A 20,024-nucleotide genomic window follows, 5' to 3' on the forward strand; every position below is an offset into this window, starting at 1 on the left:
CTACAGCATTCTATTACAGAGAGGGACAGAGAGCAGTGTGTTGTACAGTGTTTTGCCCAGAACAGCAGCGATTCAGCTCAAGCACAAATCCTGATTAGAAGCTCTGATAGGGAAGGGAGTGAGATTGAGAGAGAGAGTGCAATTTTGGGTGTAGTACTTGTGTGTACTGCTGGTATTGTACACAAACACTTTTTTTAAGCATACTGGAGCACATTGTCCTCCCCTCATAAGTGCATACCACATACGTACATCTAAGTGTTGTACTATTTTGTTCCTGTTAAAGTCTTAAGGGTCTAGATACTGTGAAAGGCCAGCCAAAAGTACACACCTGCTGGTGTTGTACACAAATACTGGTTTGAGCGTAGTGGACCGTATTGTACTCCCCTCATATACGCACTAAGTATGTCACGCAGAGAAGTGCCAGGATATGCACAGAGGAGTGGCAGAGGCCTAAATTCATCTGGCAGAGGTCGCAGCAGACTAGGGGCGAGTGGCATCAGGAGTGGCAGCAAGAGGCCTGAGCTCCCGGTATCAACTAGCGGTTGTCTCGACCAGCAACCCATCTTCCGTCATCGATTGGTTAACATGGTTATCCACTTCCTCACAAGTGACATCTCATACCCCCCGTCAACAGTCGGTGGGTTGCTCAGACGCAACCCTCAGTTGGCATGGCCCGGGAGCAGTCCCTGTCCTCCCATTGCCTTTGTTCTCTGCTGTTCCCTCCCCCACAGAAGTATCTTATGCTGTGGGTTCAGCTCCACTATTTAGTTAGGACGATCTAGAGGACAGTCAGCAGCTACTGCCCAGCCAAGAAGGGGAGGAGACATCCGCCACTTCCTATGCTAGGTGGGCAAGTAGTGATGAGGAGAGTGGCGTGGGAGGCGGTGTTGCATGCCTTCAGGCTCCGGAAGCAGACACTGTTTAGAAACCTGAGGAGGACATCAGTGACGTGCAGACACAATTCAATGATGATGAAGCCAATAGCACTTGGAAGCCGGGTGCAGAAGGGGCTTCATCATCATCATCATCATCATTAGAAGAAGAGGGTTTCAAGTTGCTCGTGAGGCAGCAGCTGAGCCAGCAAGGTGGCAGCATGGTTGACCACCTGCTTCTTGGCAGCCTACCTTCTCGGGAGGTAGTGGAACAGGGGTTCCTGGAGTCGGCTGCAGTAGCAGTCAGTCAGTGCGGACTGTTGGGGGGAAAATCAGCTACTCGGCGGTGTTGCAGTTTTTCATCAAGCATCCGGAGTAGGTTAACATGGCCACATTCAATATGTGTTGGCAGAAGGTGAAGAATGGCCAGGGTCCCAATGTTGGCACCACGGCACTGCATCAACATATGCAGCGTCACCATGAAGTGGCCTAGGAGAACCATGGCTCCGATGTGGTGGTCCAGCCTGCTGCATCACCCAGTGGCACGCCGCTCCCTGTTTCAGCCAGCCAAGGCTTCACCACCTCAGCCGAAGGGAGCTGTGTGCCATACCCATCTTCTGTCGCTCCAGATGCTCTTGCTCCTCCTACTTCAAGTCAGTCATTCCACCAGCAATCCATCGACGAAGCCATGTCCAAGAGATAACAGTATGCGCCCACTCATCCAACGGCACAGAGGCTGAATCAAGTGGTGGACTCTGCACCTTTCAGAAAACTGATGGTTTGTGCTAAGCCGAGGTGGAGAGTCCCCAAGCCGTCATTTCTTTGCGAAGAAGGCAGTACCAGCCCTGCACAATTTGGTGGAACTGGGAAGGTGGGCCAGTCCTTGAGCCTGTCGGTGTGTTCAAAAGTGCACGGCAGCGCCGACGTGTGGAGCTGTAACTACGGTCAGGGACAATACATGTCCTTTACAGCCCACTGGGTGAATGTGGTTCCTGCACAGCTACAACAGCAACTTGGACAGGCCGATTCCACCTCCCCGCTCTCAGGCCGTTGGTCCTGTGACAGTGTGCAACTCCGCCTCCTCATCCTCCAATGTCTCCTCAGCCTCCACTGCCCAGACAAGTCTCAGCAGCCCTTCAGTATACCATGTGTGCAGGGCACAGCGGTGTCATGCTGTTCTTCATATGGTTTGCCTTGGTGTATGGAGTCACACAGGGGAGGAACTGCTAAAAGTCATTCATAAAGAAATCGGAGCATGGCTTACTCCACGAAAACTGGAAATGGGAACCATGGTGACCGACAACGGGAAGAACATCTTGTCTGCGCTGCTACAAGGAAGCCTCAGACATGCGCCCTGCATGGTACACGTGTTCAATCTGGTTGTCAAGCCATTCCTGAAGTGTTCCCCCATCTGCAAGACATCCTAACAATGGGAAGGAAACTTTGCATGCACTTCAGCCACTCGTACACCGCAAAGCACATCCTCCTTGAGCTGCAGTGTCAGAATGGCATCCAGTCATCAGGATTATGGGATGAACAATGGCCCACATTTATCATTGTAGGTGTGAGTGAAGCATTTTTTCACACCTTTTTTTTTGTGTGCTGATAATGTGCAGGAGCAGCATATTTATTAAATGGTCAAAGAGCATTTGATAAATTTAGTGCAGGTCACATTTTCAGAAATTTCTGTCTTCACATACACCAAAAAGCTACACCATGTCTGGGCTGGTGTAGTTTTAGAGACTTTTCAGTGGCTTTGCGCCTTTTTTGCCCCTTTTTACAAAAAGGTGCAATGATAAATCCTTTCCATATCATGTCTATTGCCAAAATCAATGGATTGCAACTCAAAATCAGCAGAAATGTGTCAACAAAAAGAGGTAAAAAAAAGGCGCAAAAAAACCCTGCTTGTTCCTTTTTTGCCCCTTTTTTGCCCCTTTTTAGACACAAAAAACAGTCTAAAGACAATGATAAATGTGGACCAATGTCATTCCACTGCTTCATCTACTACAACACATGTTGGAAACAATGGCTGGTCAGGGCACTGGAGACGTGGCGCCTACATCTCATGGCCACATGAGCCCTGTGGGGGCTGAACTGGAGTAGGAGGAGAGCACAGTCGAGCACAGAATAGATTTTGCAAGATGGGCAGTTTTTCTATTCATCTGACAGGAGAGGAGGAGCATGAGCAGTTAGAGGAGCTGGAGGGTTATGAGGAAGCAGAGACAGAGGACACAGACACACCGTGGCAGTATGCAGTGGAGATGGAGGCAGGGAGTCCTTCCGAGTCACTTGCACAAATGGCACGATGAATGCTCAGTTGCTTGCATAGTGACCGCCGAATTGTCACCATTCAGCAGCGGGATGACTTCTTGGTCTCCACCTTATTGGACCCTCGCTACTGGCAAAAAATGTGTGCCTTTTTTACACCCACTGAGAGGGAGGACAAACTGACCTACTACATAGACATCCTACGTTGTCAGTTGGCTGATGCCTATCAGCGCCATTGTCCATCCTCTCGCAGGTCTGACTCGGGGGGGCCTCTGCGCTCACCTTCCACTGCCATGGCTGCTGGGGAGGGGTGGGGTGGCAGGAGCAGTGCCAGCTCCATCAGCAGCAGCCTGAGTCTACAGTCGCTGATGAGTAGCTTTCTTCACCCGCAAAGTGAAGTAACTCATCAGCAGCAGGTAGACCTGGAGCAGGACCTGAACCAGCAGGTGGTGGCATACCTTGACATGCCCGCTGGACTTCTGGGCAGCCAAATTTGATTTGCGGCCACAACTAGCAGAGTTTGCCATGGAAAAGTGTCCTGCACGTCCAGTAGTGTGCCATCAGAGCCGGGGGTTTAGTGCGGCGGGGGTCATAGTAATCCCAAGGAGAACTCATCTGTCCACGAAATATGTGGAGAGACTGACCTTTGTGAAGATGAATCAGGCATGGATCAGCCAGGATTTCCAGCCACCAATGCCAGATGCATGAGAGTAGATTGACCATGGTGCCACACCAACACTTCACAAATATGGATAGTGCAAAACATGTTTAAGGTCCTGCTCCCCAGTTACAGACATTCCTCGCCATTAGACCAACTTTTCTTAGGATAAAATATACATTATACCAAAAGTTTGGACACCTTCTCATTCAGAGTTTTCTTTATTTTCATGACTATGAAAATTGTAGATTCACATTGAAGGCATCAAAACTATGAATTAATACATGTGGAATTATAGACATAACAAAAAAGTGTGAAACAACTGAAAATATGTCATATTCTAGGTTCTTCAAAGTAGCCACCTTTTGCTTTGATTACTGCTTTGCACACTCTTGGCATCCTCTTGTCGAGATTCAAGAGGTAGTCACCTGAAATAGTTTTCACTTCACAGGTGTGCTGGTGTGGAGGAGGAGGTGTGATGGTGGTGGTGGTGTGGGGGGGGGGGCTTTGCTGGGGTCACTGTTGGGGATTTATTCACAATTGAAGGCATACTGAACCAGCATGGCTACCACAGCATCTTGCAGCGGCTGCTATTCCATCCGGTTTGCGTTTAGTTGGACCATCATTTATTTTTCAACAGGACAATGACCCCAAACACCTCCAGGCTGTGTAAGGGCTATTTGACCAAGAAGGAGAGTGATGGGTGCTGCGCCAGATGACCTGACCTCCACAGTCACCGGACCTGAACCCAATCGAGATGGTTTGGGGGTGAGCTGGACCGCAGAGTGAAGGTAAAAAGGGCCAACAAGTGCTGAGCATCATGGGAACTCCTTCAAGACTGTTGGAAGACCATTTCAGGTGACTACAGCTCATCAAGAGAATCCAAGAGTGTGCAAAGCAGGAATCACAGCAAAAGGAAGAACCTAGAATATGACATATTTTCACACTTTTTTGTTATGTATTGTTACACCGAGCGCTCCGGGTCCCTGCTCCTCCCCGGAGCGCTCGCTGCGTTCTCCTCTCTGCAGCGCCCCGGTCAGACCCGCTGACCGGGAGCGCTGCACTAACACTGCCAGCGGGGATGCGATCCGCATAGCGGGACGCGCCCGCTCGCGGGTCGCATCCCAATCTACTTACCTGTCCCGTTCCCCGGCTGTCACGTCCTGGCACGCGCGGCTCCGCTCTCTAGGACGCGCGCGCACCGGCTCTCTAAGATTTAAAGGGCCAATGCACCACTAATTGGTGCCTGGCCCAATCAGTGTAATTGCTCCCATCTGCTCCATGCCTATAACACCTCCCTTCCCAGCATTGCCGGATCTTGTTGCCTCAGTGCCAGTGAAAGCGTTTTCTGTGTTTGCTTTACCAGTGTTACCAGACCTTCTGCCGTTGCCCTTGACTTCGTACCTTGCCGCCTGCCCTGACCTTCTGCTATGTCTGACCTCGCCTCTGTCTAGTCCTCCTGTCCCACGCCACTCTCAGCAGTCAGTGAGGTTGAGCCGTTACCGGTGGACACGACCTGGTTGCTACCACCGCAGCAAGACCATCCCGCTTTGCGGCGGGTTCTGGTGAATACCAGTAGCAACTTAGAACCGGTCCACCAGTACGGTCCACGCCAATCCCTCGCTGACACAGAGGATCCACCTCCAGCCTGCCGAATCCTAACATGTATATAATTCCACATGTGTTACTTCATAGTTTTGATGCCTTCAGTGTGAATCTACAATTTTCATAGTCACGAAAATAAAGAAAACTCTGAATGAGATGGTGTGTCCAAACTTTTGGTCTGTACTGTATGTACTCAAATTTTTTTTTTTTAATCAAACAAAAGGAAAGGTGTGCAAAAAAACTTATGGTCCTTTGTAACCGGTGGGGGTAAAAACTTCCCCTGCAAAGCCCTACTTTTGCATTATTAATTCCCTTCTTGGCAAGTGTTACTCTCCCTAAAAAGGGTGGCCCCACACAGGAACCTCTCCCTATTTCCCCCTACAAACACTGCCATTTCCCAGGGATTTTAGGTGGCAATTGAGAGAGTTTCCTGTGTGGGGCCGCCCTTTTTAGGGTGAGTAACACTTGCCAAGAAGGGAATTTATAGGGCGAGAGTAGGGCCTTACAGGGGAATTTTTTACTCCCACCTTCTACAATAGACAATACGTTGTTCCCTTCCACCTTTTTGAGGAAAATGTTACTCGTCTTAAAAAGGGTGGCCCCAACCTGGGAAATGGCAGTGTTTGTAGGGGGAAATAGGAAAAGGTTCCTGTGTGGGGCAGCCCTTTTTAGGGCGAGTAGCACTTGCCAAGAAGGGAAGTAATAATGCTAGAGTAGGGCCTTACAGGGGAAGTTTTTACCCCCCACCGGTAACAATGGACCATACATTGTTCCCTTCCTTCATTTTAGAGGTCTTTGTATCACATCAATACTTGGTGTTGTAGGTGACACATGATGTTATTTGCACACCTTTCCTTTTGCTTGATTAAAAAAAAAAAAAAATTGTGTCCATATATTTTATCCTAAGCATATTATTAAAAATTACGTTTCACGTAATGCATATCCTCAATACTTACTTGTGTACACTAACACTTTTACAAAAGTGACCATTTTCTTCTGCCTACCTGCCTCAGCTACTATTTTGATCCTGCCACTGCCTGATGCCACACATCAGATGCCAAGTTCTTCTTTTTTCACCCACCTTCATCACCGGGTACTGGTATTGCCACCCACCGCACCAAGTTATTTTCAGGACTCCTGATGCTGCTGTTGCCATCTCCAGGCTGTCTCATTCTGCCACCAAATGTTCTCCTCATGCAGATGCCAGCTCCAAGCTGTCTCATACTGCATCAATATGTTCTCCTCACGCTGCTGCCAACTCCAGGCTGTGTTACTTAGCCACTATATGTTCTTCCCATGCTGACGCCACCTCCACGCTGTGTCATTCAGGCACTATATGTTCTCCTCATGCTGCCGCCACCTTCAGGCTGTGTCATTCAGCCACTATATGCTGCCGCTAACTCCAGGCTGTGTCATGCAGCCATTATGTGGTCTCCTCATGCTTCCGCAAACTCCAGGCTGTGTCATTCAGCCACTATATGTTCTTCTCATGCTGCTGCCACCTCTACTTTGTATCATTTAGCCACTATATGCTGCTGCCAACTCCAGGCTGTGTCATTCAGCCACTATGTGGTCTCCTCATGCTGCCGCCAACTCCAGGCTGTGTCATTTAACCACTATATGGTTGCCTCATGCTTCTGCCACCTCCAGGCTGTGTCATCCAGCCACTATATGTTCTCCTCATGCTTCCGCCACTTCCACGCTGTGTCATTCAGGCACTATATGGTCTCCTCATGCTGCCGCCACCTCCATGCTGTGCCATTCAGCCACTATATTGTCTCCTCATACTTATGCCACCTCCAGGTTCTGTCAGGCTCTGCGACAGTGATTCTAATAGCGACGATCTGCATCTGCATGTCATACTGAATAACAGTATTATTTCACTAACGCAGCACACACCCTATGCATGTAACAGCAAAGCAAAGTGTTTTACACCCCTATTGAGGCTCTCTATAGGACAAAAATAGCAGTTTTTAATAGCGATTCGCCGCAAATAAATTCAGAGGGAACCAAATCTTTTCGGAAAATTTAGCTAATCGGCCAAATCGATTTTTTCAAAAAATGTGCTCATCTTTAGCCTCCAGCCTCAGCCAAGTGCCTCCAGCCTCCCCATACACACAATACCTCCAGCCTCCCCAAATCCCTTCAGCTTCCCGCACGCACACATAATGCCTCCAGCCTCCACAAATGCTATCAGCCTCCCCCACACACATAATGCCCCCAGCCTCCCACACACACACAATACCTCCAGCCTCCCAAAATGCCTTCAGCCTCCCACGCACACACAGTACCTCCAACCTCCCCAAATGCCCACAGTCTTCTACACACAATACCTCCAGATTCCTCCAAGTGTCTCTAGCCTCTCTCCCCCACACACAGTACTTCAAGCCTCCCCCAAATACCTCCAGTCTCTCCATACAAACCATATCTCCAGCCTCTCTCTAATGCCCCCAGCCTCCCCCCAAACAAATACCCAATGCCTCCTGCCTCTATCACTCAAACACACAATGCCTTCAGCCTCCCTAAATGCATCCAATCCCCCCTTCCACCATTGCCTCCAGACCCCCACACACACAATTCCTCCAGCCGCCCAACACTTACACACAATACCTCAAGATTCCCACAACACACAAGCCTTTAGCTTCCCCCAAATGCCTCCAGCCTCCCGCACAAGAGGGATAACTTGCTGAGAATACCTTCACACAGACATATACGCTATGGAACTTGCTACCAATTGATCGCAGCAAATCTGCAATAGAGCATTTGCAGATTTTCTGTTAACCCATTGGAGTCCATGGGTGGCAAAATCTGCTTTTCTGAAGACTTTCTGCAGTATATTATGTCCATGTGAATGAACCCTTGAGGGACACACACTTGTTTCTGCACTAATGCATCAGAGAACACTGGTCCCAAGTTGCATGGGCGGGGGGGGGGGGGGGGATGCAAGTACTACTTCCGCACCAGGGTTCATGAAGCTTTAGCTACGCCTCTGCACACACCACTTCTGGCCCTGGTCAGGTTTTTTTTTCTAGGTTTCAGCAAAGGGAAGTAAGAGAGCCCCAGAGGTCTGACTTGACAGAGAACATAAATTAATAGAATAAACATTGTAAGATTTGGTGAAGAAGACTCTACTGATCACTTTCCAGTATCACCTTATTTTTAGGGTAGCTGTCCCTTTGAGGAGTATGTGAATCCTCGGGTCCTACACTTTGATGAGTGGTAGTTATAGTTTACCACAAGTCATCTTCTTTCTTTCTTTGGAACAAAAAAGCAGAGATAAAAATGGATCTTCTCCAGGCGCGATTACAGTGTTGAATGAAGGTGACTGTATTCGTGGTATTCACATCACAAGGTTTATTTAGGCACCACAAATAAAGTGTTTCTTGCCCGAAAAGGGCACTTCATCAGGCAATTGCCTGATGAAGTGCCCTTTTCGGGCAAGAAACACGTTGATTGTTGTGAATAAATAAACCTAGTGATGTGAATACCACAAATACAGTCACCTTCATTCAACACTGTAATCGCGCCTGGAGAAGATCCATTTTTATCTTTGCTTTTTTGCTCCAAATGTGTGAACCAGTGAGCGAGGAGCTGACCGAAGGATCTAGGCTGCTTAAAGAGCACTATCTATCAATACACTATATGTTGTTGTGCCCTCAGCGCAACATTACTTGATAAGTGTAATTCCTTTGCTATTGCCAAGTATATTACAGTACTGCACTAGGGGCGCGTGTGCCTTTTTCTCTTTTTTCTTTTGAACTGTTGGACTGGGAATCTCAGTATTATTGATTTACAAGATTAAAGGATAAGACTGTCTCTAGTCATGAAACCCTAATAAACTATATGATGATGATCAGTTGGTCTTCACCTTTAAAGTTATATTTTTTTCCTTTCCCAGTCTTGCTCAGGAGTTAGCAGTGATGTTGGGTGATGTGCGCCAATCATCTCGAACTTTACTGCTGTTTGATCTTCTTGTTACGCCGAGCGCTCCGGGTCCCCGCTCCTCCCCGGAGCGCTCGCTACACTCTCCCCACTGCAGCGCTCCGGTCAGATCCACTGACCCGGGGCGCTGCGATTCCGCTTCCAGCCGGGATGCGATCCGCGATGCGGGTAGCGCCCGCTCGCGATGCGCACCCCGGCTCCCGTACCTGACTCGCTCTCCCTCGGTCCTGTCCCGGCGCGCGCGGCCCCGCTCCCTAGGGCGCGCGCGCACCGGGTCTTTGCGATTTAAAGGGCCACTGCGCCGCTGATTGGCGCAGTGATTCCAATTAGTGTGTTCACCTGTGCACTTCCCTATATCACCTCACTTTCCCTGCACTCCCTTGCCGGATCTTGTTGCCATCGTGCCAGTGAAAGCGTTTCCTTGTGTGTTCCTAGCCTGTGTTCCAGACCTCCTGCCGTTGCCCCTGACTACGATCCTTGCTGCCTGCCCCGACCTTCTGCTACGTCCGACCTTGCTTCTGTCTACTCCCTTGTACCGCGCCTATCTTCAGCAGCCAGAGAGGTGAGCCGTTGCTAGTGGATACGACCTGGTCACTACCGCCGCAGCAAGACCATCCCGCTTTGCGGCGGGCTCTGGTGAAAACCAGTAGTGACTTAGAACCGATCCACTAGCACGGTCCACGCCAATCCCTCTCTGGCACAGAGGATCCACTACCTGCCAGCCGGCATCGTGACAGTAGATCCGGCCATGGATCCCGCTGAAGTTCCTCTGCCAGTTGTCGCTGACCTTACCACGGTGGTCGCCCAGCAGTCACAACAGATAGCGCAACAAGGCCAACAGCTGTCTCAACTGACCGTTATGCTACAGCAGTTACTACCACAGCTTCAGCAGTCATCTCCTCCGCCAGCTCCTGCACCTCCTCCGCAGCGAGTGGCCGCTCCTGGTCTACGCCTATCCTTGCCGGATAAATTTGATGGGGACTCTAAGTTTTGCCGTGGCTTTCTTTCCCAATGTTCCCTGCATCTGGAGATGATGTCGGACCAGTTTCCCACTGAAAGGTCTAAGGTGGCTTTCGTAGTCAGCCTTCTGTCTGGAAAAGCCCTGTCTTGGGCCACACCGCTCTGGGACCGCAATGACCCCGTCACAGCCTCTGTACACTCCTTCTTCTCGGAAATCCGAAGTGTCTTTGAGGAACCTGCCCGAGCCTCTTCTGCTGAGACTGCCCTGTTGAACCTGGTCCAGGGTAATTCTTCCGTTGGCGAGTATGCCGTACAATTCCGTACTCTTGCTTCAGAATTATCCTGGAATAATGAGGCCCTCTGCGCGACCTTTAAAAAAGGCCTATCCAGCAACATTAAAGATGTTCTGGCCGCACGAGAAATCCCTGCTAATCTACATGAACTCATTCACCTAGCCACTCGCATTGACATGCGTTTTTCCGAAAGGCGTCAGGAGCTCCGCCAAGATATGGACTCTGTTCGCACGAGGCGTTTCTTCTCCTCGGCTCCTCTCTCCTCTGGTCCCCTGCAATCCGTTCCTGTGCCTCCCGCCGTGGAGGCTATGCAGGTCGACCGGTCTCGCCTGACACCTCAAGAGAGGACACGACGCCGCATGGAGAACCTCTGCCTGTACTGTGCTAGTACCGAACACTTCCTGAGGGATTGTCCTATCCGTCCTCCCCGCCTGGAAAGACGTACGCTGACTCCGCACAAAGGTGAGACAGTCCTTGATGTCTACTCTGCTTCTCCACGTCTTACTGTGCCCGTGCGGATGTCTGCCTCTGCCTTCTCCTTCTCTACTGTGGCCTTCTTGGACTCTGGATCTGCAGGAAATTTTATTTTGGCCTCTCTCGTCAACAGGTTCAACATCCCAGTGACTAGTCTCGCCAGACCCCTTTACATCAATTGTGTAAACAATGAAAGATTGGACTGTACCATACGTTTCCGCACGGAGCCCCTTCTAATGAGCATCGGATCTCATCACGAGAGGATTGAACTTTTGGTCCTCCCCAATTGCACCTCGGAAATTCTCCTTGGACTTCCCTGGCTTCAACTTCATTCCCCAACCCTGGATTGGTCCACTGGGGAGATCAAGAGTTGGGGGCCCTCTTGTTCCAAGGACTGTCTAAAACCGGTTCCCAGTAACCCTTGCCGTGACTCTGTGGTTCCTCCAGTAACCGGTCTCCCTAAGGCCTATATGGACTTCGCGGATGTTTTCTGCAAAAAACAAGCTGAGACTCTACCTCCTCACAGGCCTTATGATTGTCCTATCGACCTCCTCCCGGGCACTACTCCACCCCGGGGCAGAATTTATCCTCTCTCTGCCCCAGAGACTCTTGCCATGTCTGAATATGTCCAGGAAAATTTAAAAAAGGGCTTTATCCGTAAATCCTCCTCTCCTGCCGGAGCCGGATTTTTCTTTGTGTCCAAAAAAGATGGCTCCCTACGTCCTTGCATTGACTACCGCGGTCTTAATAAAATCACGGTTAAGAACCGCTACCCCCTACCCCTCATCTCTGAACTCTTTGATCGCCTCCAAGGTGCCCACATCTTTACTAAACTGGACTTAAGAGGTGCCTATAACCTCATCCGCATCAGAGAGGGGGATGAGTGGAAAACGGCATTTAACACCAGAGATGGACACTTTGAGTATCTGGTCATGCCCTTTGGCCTGTGCAACGCCCCTGCTGTCTTCCAAGACTTTGTTAATGAAATTTTTCGTGATCTGTTATACTCCTGTGTTGTTGTATATCTGGACGATATCCTAATTTTTTCTGCCAATCTAGAAGAACACCGCCAGCATGTCCGTATGGTTCTTCAGAGACTTCGTGACAATCAACTCTATGCCAAAATTGAGAAATGTCTGTTTGAATGCCAATCTCTTCCTTTTCTAGGATACTTGGTCTCTGGCCAGGGACTACAAATGGATCCAGACAAACTCTCTGCCGTCTTAGATTGGCCACGCCCCTCCGGACTCCGTGCTATCCAACGCTTTTTGGGGTTCGCCAATTATTACAGGCAATTTATTCCACATTTTTCTACCGTTGTGGCTCCTATCGTGGCTTTAACCAAAAAAAATGCCGATCCCAAGTCTTGGCCTCCTCAAGCGGAAGACGCCTTTAAACGACTCAAGTCTGCCTTTTCTTCGGCTCCCGTGCTCTCCAGACCTGACCCTTCCAAACCCTTCCTATTGGAGGTTGATGCCTCCTCAGTGGGAGCTGGAGCTGTTCTTCTACAAAAAAATTCTTCCGGGCATGCTGTCACTTGTGGTTTTTTTTCTAGGACCTTCTCTCCGGCGGAGAGGAACTACTCCATCGGGGATCGAGAGCTTCTAGCCATCAAATTAGCACTTGAGGAATGGAGGCATCTGCTGGAGGGATCAAGATTTCCAGTTATTATTTACACCGACCACAAGAACCTCTCCTACCTCCAGTCTGCCCAACGGCTGAATCCTCGCCAGGCCCGGTGGTCTCTGTTCTTTGCCCGATTTAATTTTGAGATTCACTTTCGGCCTGCCGATAAGAACATTAGGGCCGATGCTCTCTCTCGTTCCTCGGATGCCTCAGAAGTTGAACTCTCTCCGCAACACATCATTCCACCTGACTGCCTGATCTCCACTTCTCCAGCCTCCATCAGGCAAACTCCTCCAGGAAAGACCTTTGTTTCTCCACGCCAACGCCTCGGAATCCTCAAATGGGGTCACTCCTCCCATCTCGCAGGTCATGTGGGCATCAAGAAATCTGTGCAACTCATCTCCCGCTTCTATTGGTGGCCGACTCTGGAGACGGATGTTGTGGACTTTGTGCGAGCCTGCACTATCTGTGCCCGGGATAAGACTCCTCGCCAGAAGCCCGCTGGTTTTCTTCATCCCCTGCCTGTCCCCGAACAGCCTTGGTCTCTGATTGGTATGGATTTTATTACTGATTTACCCCCTTCCCGTGGCAACACTGTTATTTGGGTGGTCGTTGATCGATTCTCCAAAATGGCACATTTCATCCCTCTTCCTGGTCTTCCTTCAGCGCCTCAGTTGGCTAAACAATTTTTTGTACACATTTTTCGTCTTCACGGGTTGCCTACGCAGATCGTCTCGGATAGAGGCGTCCAATTCGTGTCTAAATTCTGGAGGGCTCTCTGTAAACAACTCAAGATTAAATTAAATTTTTCTTCTGCATATCATCCCCAGTCCAATGGACAAGTAGAAAGAATTAACCAGGTCTTGGGTGATTATTTACGACATTTTGTTTCCTCCCGCCAGGATGACTGGGCAGATCTCCTTCCATGGGCCGAATTCTCGTATAACTTCAGAGTCTCGGAATCTTCCTCCAAATCCCCATTTTTCGTGGTGTACGGCCGTCACCCTCTTCCTCCCCTCCCTACCCCCTTGCCCTCTGGTCTGCCCGCTGTGGATGAAATTTCTCGTGACCTTTCCATCATATGGAGAGAGACCCAAAATTCTCTCTTACAGGCTTCATCACGCATGAAGAAGTTCGCGGATAAGAAAAGAAGAGCTCCTCCCATTTTTTCCCCTGGAGACAAGGTATGGCTCTCCGCTAAATATGTCTGCTTCCGTGTCCCTAGCTACAAGTTGGGACCACGCTATCTTGGTCCTTTCAAAATTTTGTGTCAGATTAATCCTGTCTCTTACAAACTTCTTCTTCCTCCTTCTCTTCGTATCCCTAATGCCTTTCACGTTTCTCTTCTTAAACCACTCATCCTCAACCGTTTTTCTCCCAAATCTGTTCCTCCCACTCCTGTTTCCGGCTCCTCGGACATCTTCTCCGTCAAAGAGATCTTAGCTTCTAAAAAGGTCAGAGGGAAAACCTTTTTTTTAGTGGATTGGGAGGGTTGTGGTCCAGAAGAGAGATCCTGGGAACCTGAGGACAACATCCTAGACAAAAGTCTGCTCCTCAGGTTCTCAGGCTCTAAGAAGAGGGGGAGACCCAAGGGGGGGGGTACTGTTACGCCGAGCGCTCCGGGTCCCCGCTCCTCCCCGGAGCGCTCGCTACACTCTCCCCACTGCAGCGCTCCGGTCAGATCCACTGACCCGGGGCGCTGCGATTCCGCTTCCAGCCGGGATGCGATCCGCGATGCGGGTAGCGCCCGCTCGCGATGCGCACCCCGGCTCCCGTACCTGACTCGCTCTCCCTCGGTCCTGTCCCGGCGCGCGCGGCCCCGCTCCCTAGGGCGCGCGTGCGCCGGGTCTTTGCGATTTAAAGGGCCACTGCGCCGCTGATTGGCGCAGTGATTCCAATTAGTGTGTTCACCTGTGCACTTCCCTATATCACCTCACTTCCCCTGCACTCCCTTGCCGGATCTTGTTGCCATCGTGCCAGTGAAAGCGTTTCCTTGTGTGTTCCTAGCCTGTGTTCCAGACCTCCTGCCGTTGCCCCTGACTACGATCCTTGCTGCCTGCCCCGACCTTCTGCTACGTCCGACCTTGCTTCTGTCTACTCCCTTGTACCGCGCCTATCTTCAGCAGCCAGAGAGGTGAGCCGTTGCTAGTGGATACGACCTGGTCACTACCGCCGCAGCAAGACCATCCCGCTTTGCGGCGGGCTCTGGTGAAAACCAGTAGTGACTTAGAACCGATCCACTAGCACGGTCCACGCCAATCCCTCTCTGGCACAGAGGATCCACTACCTGCCAGCCGGCATCGTGACACTTCTGACTATTTTCTTCTACCTTTATCCCCATAATCATCTCTGTCTGACCACCATTGCTGAAGCCTTGTCTACTACTCTCATGTTCTACTTCATGGTACCTCACATCCGACTGTCCAAACTCCAAATCTGACTCGTACCTTCTACTAGCCTTTTTGACTATGTTCCTGAACTGACTGGTTAGGTTCCTAGTGACTTTCTCTCTTGTAGTTGCCCATGCTGTTGCTCCAGATAATGTAACATCAGTGGTTATCAGCTGCCAGCGTACAGCATATCCTGCTCTACTTCCACTCCTCGCTGCAGGCTCTGGACATCCTCCTCTACACTGTAACAGGCATGACCGTTTCTGGCACACCTTATAGGAGCCGCACTTGTACATGGACTTTCTCTTTAAGGATTTGTGCATGTCCATAATTCCTGTCTTCCTCCAATCCCTGTCAGGCACCACTGATATGAGTCCCTCCGAGCAACAGTGTAGCTTCTACAAGCAAAGATGTCTGATCTGCATTCTACACCTGTGTTCTTGTACCTGACCCGTGCCTGATATTTCTTCTCTGCCTCTGCCTGATCCTTCTGTACCAGTTCATGACCTCATGAAGCCTACACCTCCTGGCTGTATCGAAGCTTCTCAGCACTTTTGCTCTACAAACTCAGCTCTGCTTCAACACCAACTCAGCTCTTTTATAGTGCCAACTCTGTTCTGCCACATTGAGCTCTGCTTCGTTACACTACTACCACCTACATTATCAGATCTTCCCTCCTGTCTGTATCCCTGTTGCTTGCCACTGAGACATTCTGACGTGCTAGGCAAGTCGCCATTTAACCGGGACCACTCTTGCAGTATCTCCCCTGCAGCTAAAGTCCAAATTCCACATCCTGAAGTGGGATAAAGAGTGGAAACCTAGGTAATACTTAAGACTCTGCTCCCAAAGTCAAACCGGTAGGTTACACAGCTGATCCAAACCCAATGGGTGTTAAAGATATTCCCATTGTGTCTATGTAACGTGTCTATGTAACAAGTTAAATTATTCTAGTTGGGATGGAACTGCTGTGTTGTCTGGGTAAAAAAAGTTTTAAAAAAAGTTGCGATTGTCTTGGTCATCGAGTTCTGAAACTTATTTTAATTGCATTTTGATTGTTTTATAATAGGTGTTTTGGGGGTAATTACCTGTCACTTATATCCAGCACTTGCAATGTTAACTTTTTTTGGGTATTAATTTCCAAGTTAACATTTCAGACGATAACAAAGTAGAAAATTGTCTCTTGTCTGGAGAGAACAGAGAACAAGTATTAAAATGTCCATTTCCCGTAATCGAAAAAAAGAGAAAGGAGCAAGTTGCACAAAAGACTATTATGTGTCCAAAAGACTTTTAAATAGAAACTGATAAAATGATCCCATTAAATACCATTAGAGTGGTTTGTTTAAATCCCCAATAAAACATCCCACTTATTGAATAGAAAATAGATATTTCCATAGACGTTTTCAACAAAGAACGTGTCCAGCTGAGGCTATTATAATATTGTGGAAATATTGTGTGCAAGAGTGTAAAGGGTTATTATTTCCGTAGTTACTGTACACAGATGAATAAATGGAGAAACAAAAAAGGAAAAAACAGGGAGCCCCCTAGTGTAGATACTGATGTGTGCCAAATCACCAAATGTGAGATACTAACCTTCTAGAGTTGTGATATGGAAAATCAGGACAACATTTTTCGGCGCACACCAGCATCTTCCTCAGGTCCACCAATTATATGGGGATAGCGTCCTGGTGGACCTGAGGAAGGCGCTGGTTTGTGCCGAAAGGCATTGTCCCAATTTTGCATACATTAAAGTTGATATTGTCCTTCAGGATGCTCTCCCCGTATGATTGGTGCACCTGAGGAAGGCGCTGGTGTGCGTCAAAATGCTTTGTCCCATTTTTCCATACACTAAAGTTGATATCGTCCTTCAGGAAGCTCTTCCCATATGATTGGTGGACCTTAGAAAGGCGTTGGTGTGGGTGTCGAAATGCGTTGTCCTGATTTTCCATACATTAATGTTGATATTGTCCTTCAGGATGCTCTCCTCGTATAATTGGGGGACCTGAGGAAGGCGCTGGTGTGCGTCGAAACACGTTGTCCCAATTTTCCATACACTAAAGTTGACATCGTCCTTCAGGATGCTCTCTTCGTATAATTGGTGAACCCAATGAAGGTGCCTTGTCCTGATATTCACATGATCCTCCAAATCAATGGCTGCATGAGAAATCCCTAGTCCAACCTCTCTCTCCCAGGAGAAGGGGAAGGCTCTTACCTGTTAGGACCAGTCTAGGCCTGATTTTGTCCAGAGCTCAGCAGAATGTGCATATTTCCTAGCTCTGCTTTTGCTTGGTATACCTACACATAGTTCACGTGTCTTCTATCTAGCTAAAATTCTGTCTAGAGTCAAGTAATTGCTCCTGTTTTTGTTCCTGCTTATGCTGCAAAGTACAGTGCACAAGTTCTTTATCTCTAAAAGGGAGTATTTTGTTTTTATCAGTGTAAGAGCGCTGTCTCTTTAAATGTCTGTATGTTGTCTAGTCAGTTGCTGTGGTGATGCCTTAGCCTATCCCTTCTGCTGTTCCTGTATCTATTCTGATCCCATCTTTCCTCCACTACGTTAGGCCTGGGTATTTAAACCTGATCCATTTCTGGTTGCCCGTGAAAGTCTGAAGTTCCTGCTTTCTGCATTCCTCTGGATTACTTGGTATTTTATGACCCTCTTTTAGGATATTCTCTTTTTTTTTTTCATCTTCGCTTGTATTTGTCCTCTTGGTTCCAACACGGCATGTTGACTAAACTGTGTGTTTGTTTGTCTTCCCTGAGTATTGTATTGTGTATTTACCTTTTTTGTATTCCTGACATTCCCTGACCTTTTCACTGAGTTTACTGTAGTTTGCTATTTTAAACCTGAAGTCCCAGCACATAGATAGGTAGGGACCATCTTCATGGTTGCGGATCCGTCAGTTAGGGCCGATACGCAATAGGAAGGGACAGGGGTTGTAGGTGAGTGCAGGGCTTCACCTTTTCCCTGCCCATACCTGACAGTTAGAGAGGAGAAGGCAGGACAAGGATCTCTCTGCAATACATTAGTATCTTTGTCAGCCTCCAGTCAGAGTTAGTGCTGCTTGGCTACTAAATCATGAAGATTTTTCCTGCCATGTCCTTATGGATATTGTGTTGCAAAACCATAGTTGTGTGAGTAGAGAAAAGTCTTCATTGTGCACCACTAGGGAAATCCTCATCAGTAGTTTCAGTAACTTGGACTGAGAACATATTTAAAGGGATACTCCAGTGAAATTTTTTTTTTCAAATCAACTGGTGCCAGAAAGCTAAGTCTATTTAAAGATCTTAATCCTTCATGTACTTATCAGCTGCTGTATGCACCACAGGAAGTTATGTAGTTCTTTCTAGTCTGACCACAGGGCTCTCTGCTGACACATCTGTCCATGTCAGGGACTGTCCAGAGCAGGAGAGGTTTGCTATGGGGATATGCGCCTACAGTTCCTGACACGGACAGATGTGTCAGCAGAGACTATTGTGATCAGACTGGAAAGAACTACACAATTCCTCTGGAGCATACAGCAGCTGATAAGTACTGGAAGGATTAAAGATTTTTAAATAGAAGTAATTTACAAATATGTTTAACCTTTTGCCACCAGCTGATTTAAAAAAAAAAATTGTTTCCTACCAGAGTACCCCTTTAACTATGAACATTCACATCTGCATTATTCATTACACGTACACATGATAATCACCACAGAGATTTCTAAATTCAATAAATCATAATTTAAAGGGACAGTGACCAAAAATTCATTCATCTGGCTGCTATATTCTTCTTAGCTGCATCAAAGCCACTATATCTCTATATAACTGTAAATTTCAGTAACCTTGTTAAAGTTTCTTTCCTTGTGTCCATTCCTGCACTTTGTATATGGGAACAGCTTTCTTTACAGGAAACTCTAGAATAAGGACTATTGCACCCAGCTGAAGGACTATTGAAGGACTATTATACCCAGCTGACCTGAGTAGCAACTGTCCTTGTGTACTACAGATGCAACCCATGATTTCATTTGCTTTTGCAGCAGCTTTCTGGCACTGGTCAATAGAGTTAAAGGGGTACTGCACCCCTAGACATCTTATCTTCTATCCAAAGAATAGGGGATAAGATGTCTGATCACGGGGGTCCCATCGTTCTCCGTGCAGAACCCAGCATTCTAAACAGTATGTTTGAAACTCTGGGTTCCTGCGGCGGGGGACCCCCGCGATCAGACATCTTATCCCCTATTCTTTGGATAGAGGATAAGATTTTTTTAAGCGGAGTACCCCTGTAAGTTTCCTGTTCATCAATAAACCTTTTCTTATCCAAGTTCAAATGCAGAACCTTATATTTTTCCACATTAAACTTAATTTGTTATTTCTCTGCCCTGTGCCTGCAGCTTCCCCAGATCCCTCTTTAATATTATATTATCCTTGAAAAAGTTATCTTAAATAACAAATACACTTTAACAAAAACGTGCTTTTCCCACTTTCTTTCTCCATATCTTATGCACATTACTCTGATAGCTATACTTCTGAATTAGTACTCATGGGAAAAACCCAACTAGTCTAAGGTGTAAAAATTACAGCACACGTAGAGCAATCCAACAAATTCACTATTGTAGGGATACTATTAATTGCAATGGGGCTGAAAGAACAAGCGATATATATATATATATATATATATATATATATATATATATATATTACAAATAATAAAGATATTGGTTCTATTGTCTGACTAACAAGGGTTCACTAATGTATTATTACAATTGATGTTTCCATTATTCCATAACACAAACATACAAACATATACAGTGACCCCCCCGACATGCGATGGCCCCGACATATGATCAAATCGACATACGATGCTTTTATATGTCGGGGCCATCGCATTAACTGCTATCCGAAAGGGCAAAATACTTAAGCTGCTGTCGGATAGCATTTTAAGCATCCCGGACAG

This window comes from Hyla sarda, chromosome 5 (assembly GCF_029499605.1).
Source record: "Hyla sarda isolate aHylSar1 chromosome 5, aHylSar1.hap1, whole genome shotgun sequence".
Lineage (NCBI taxonomy): Eukaryota > Metazoa > Chordata > Amphibia > Anura > Hylidae > Hyla > Hyla sarda.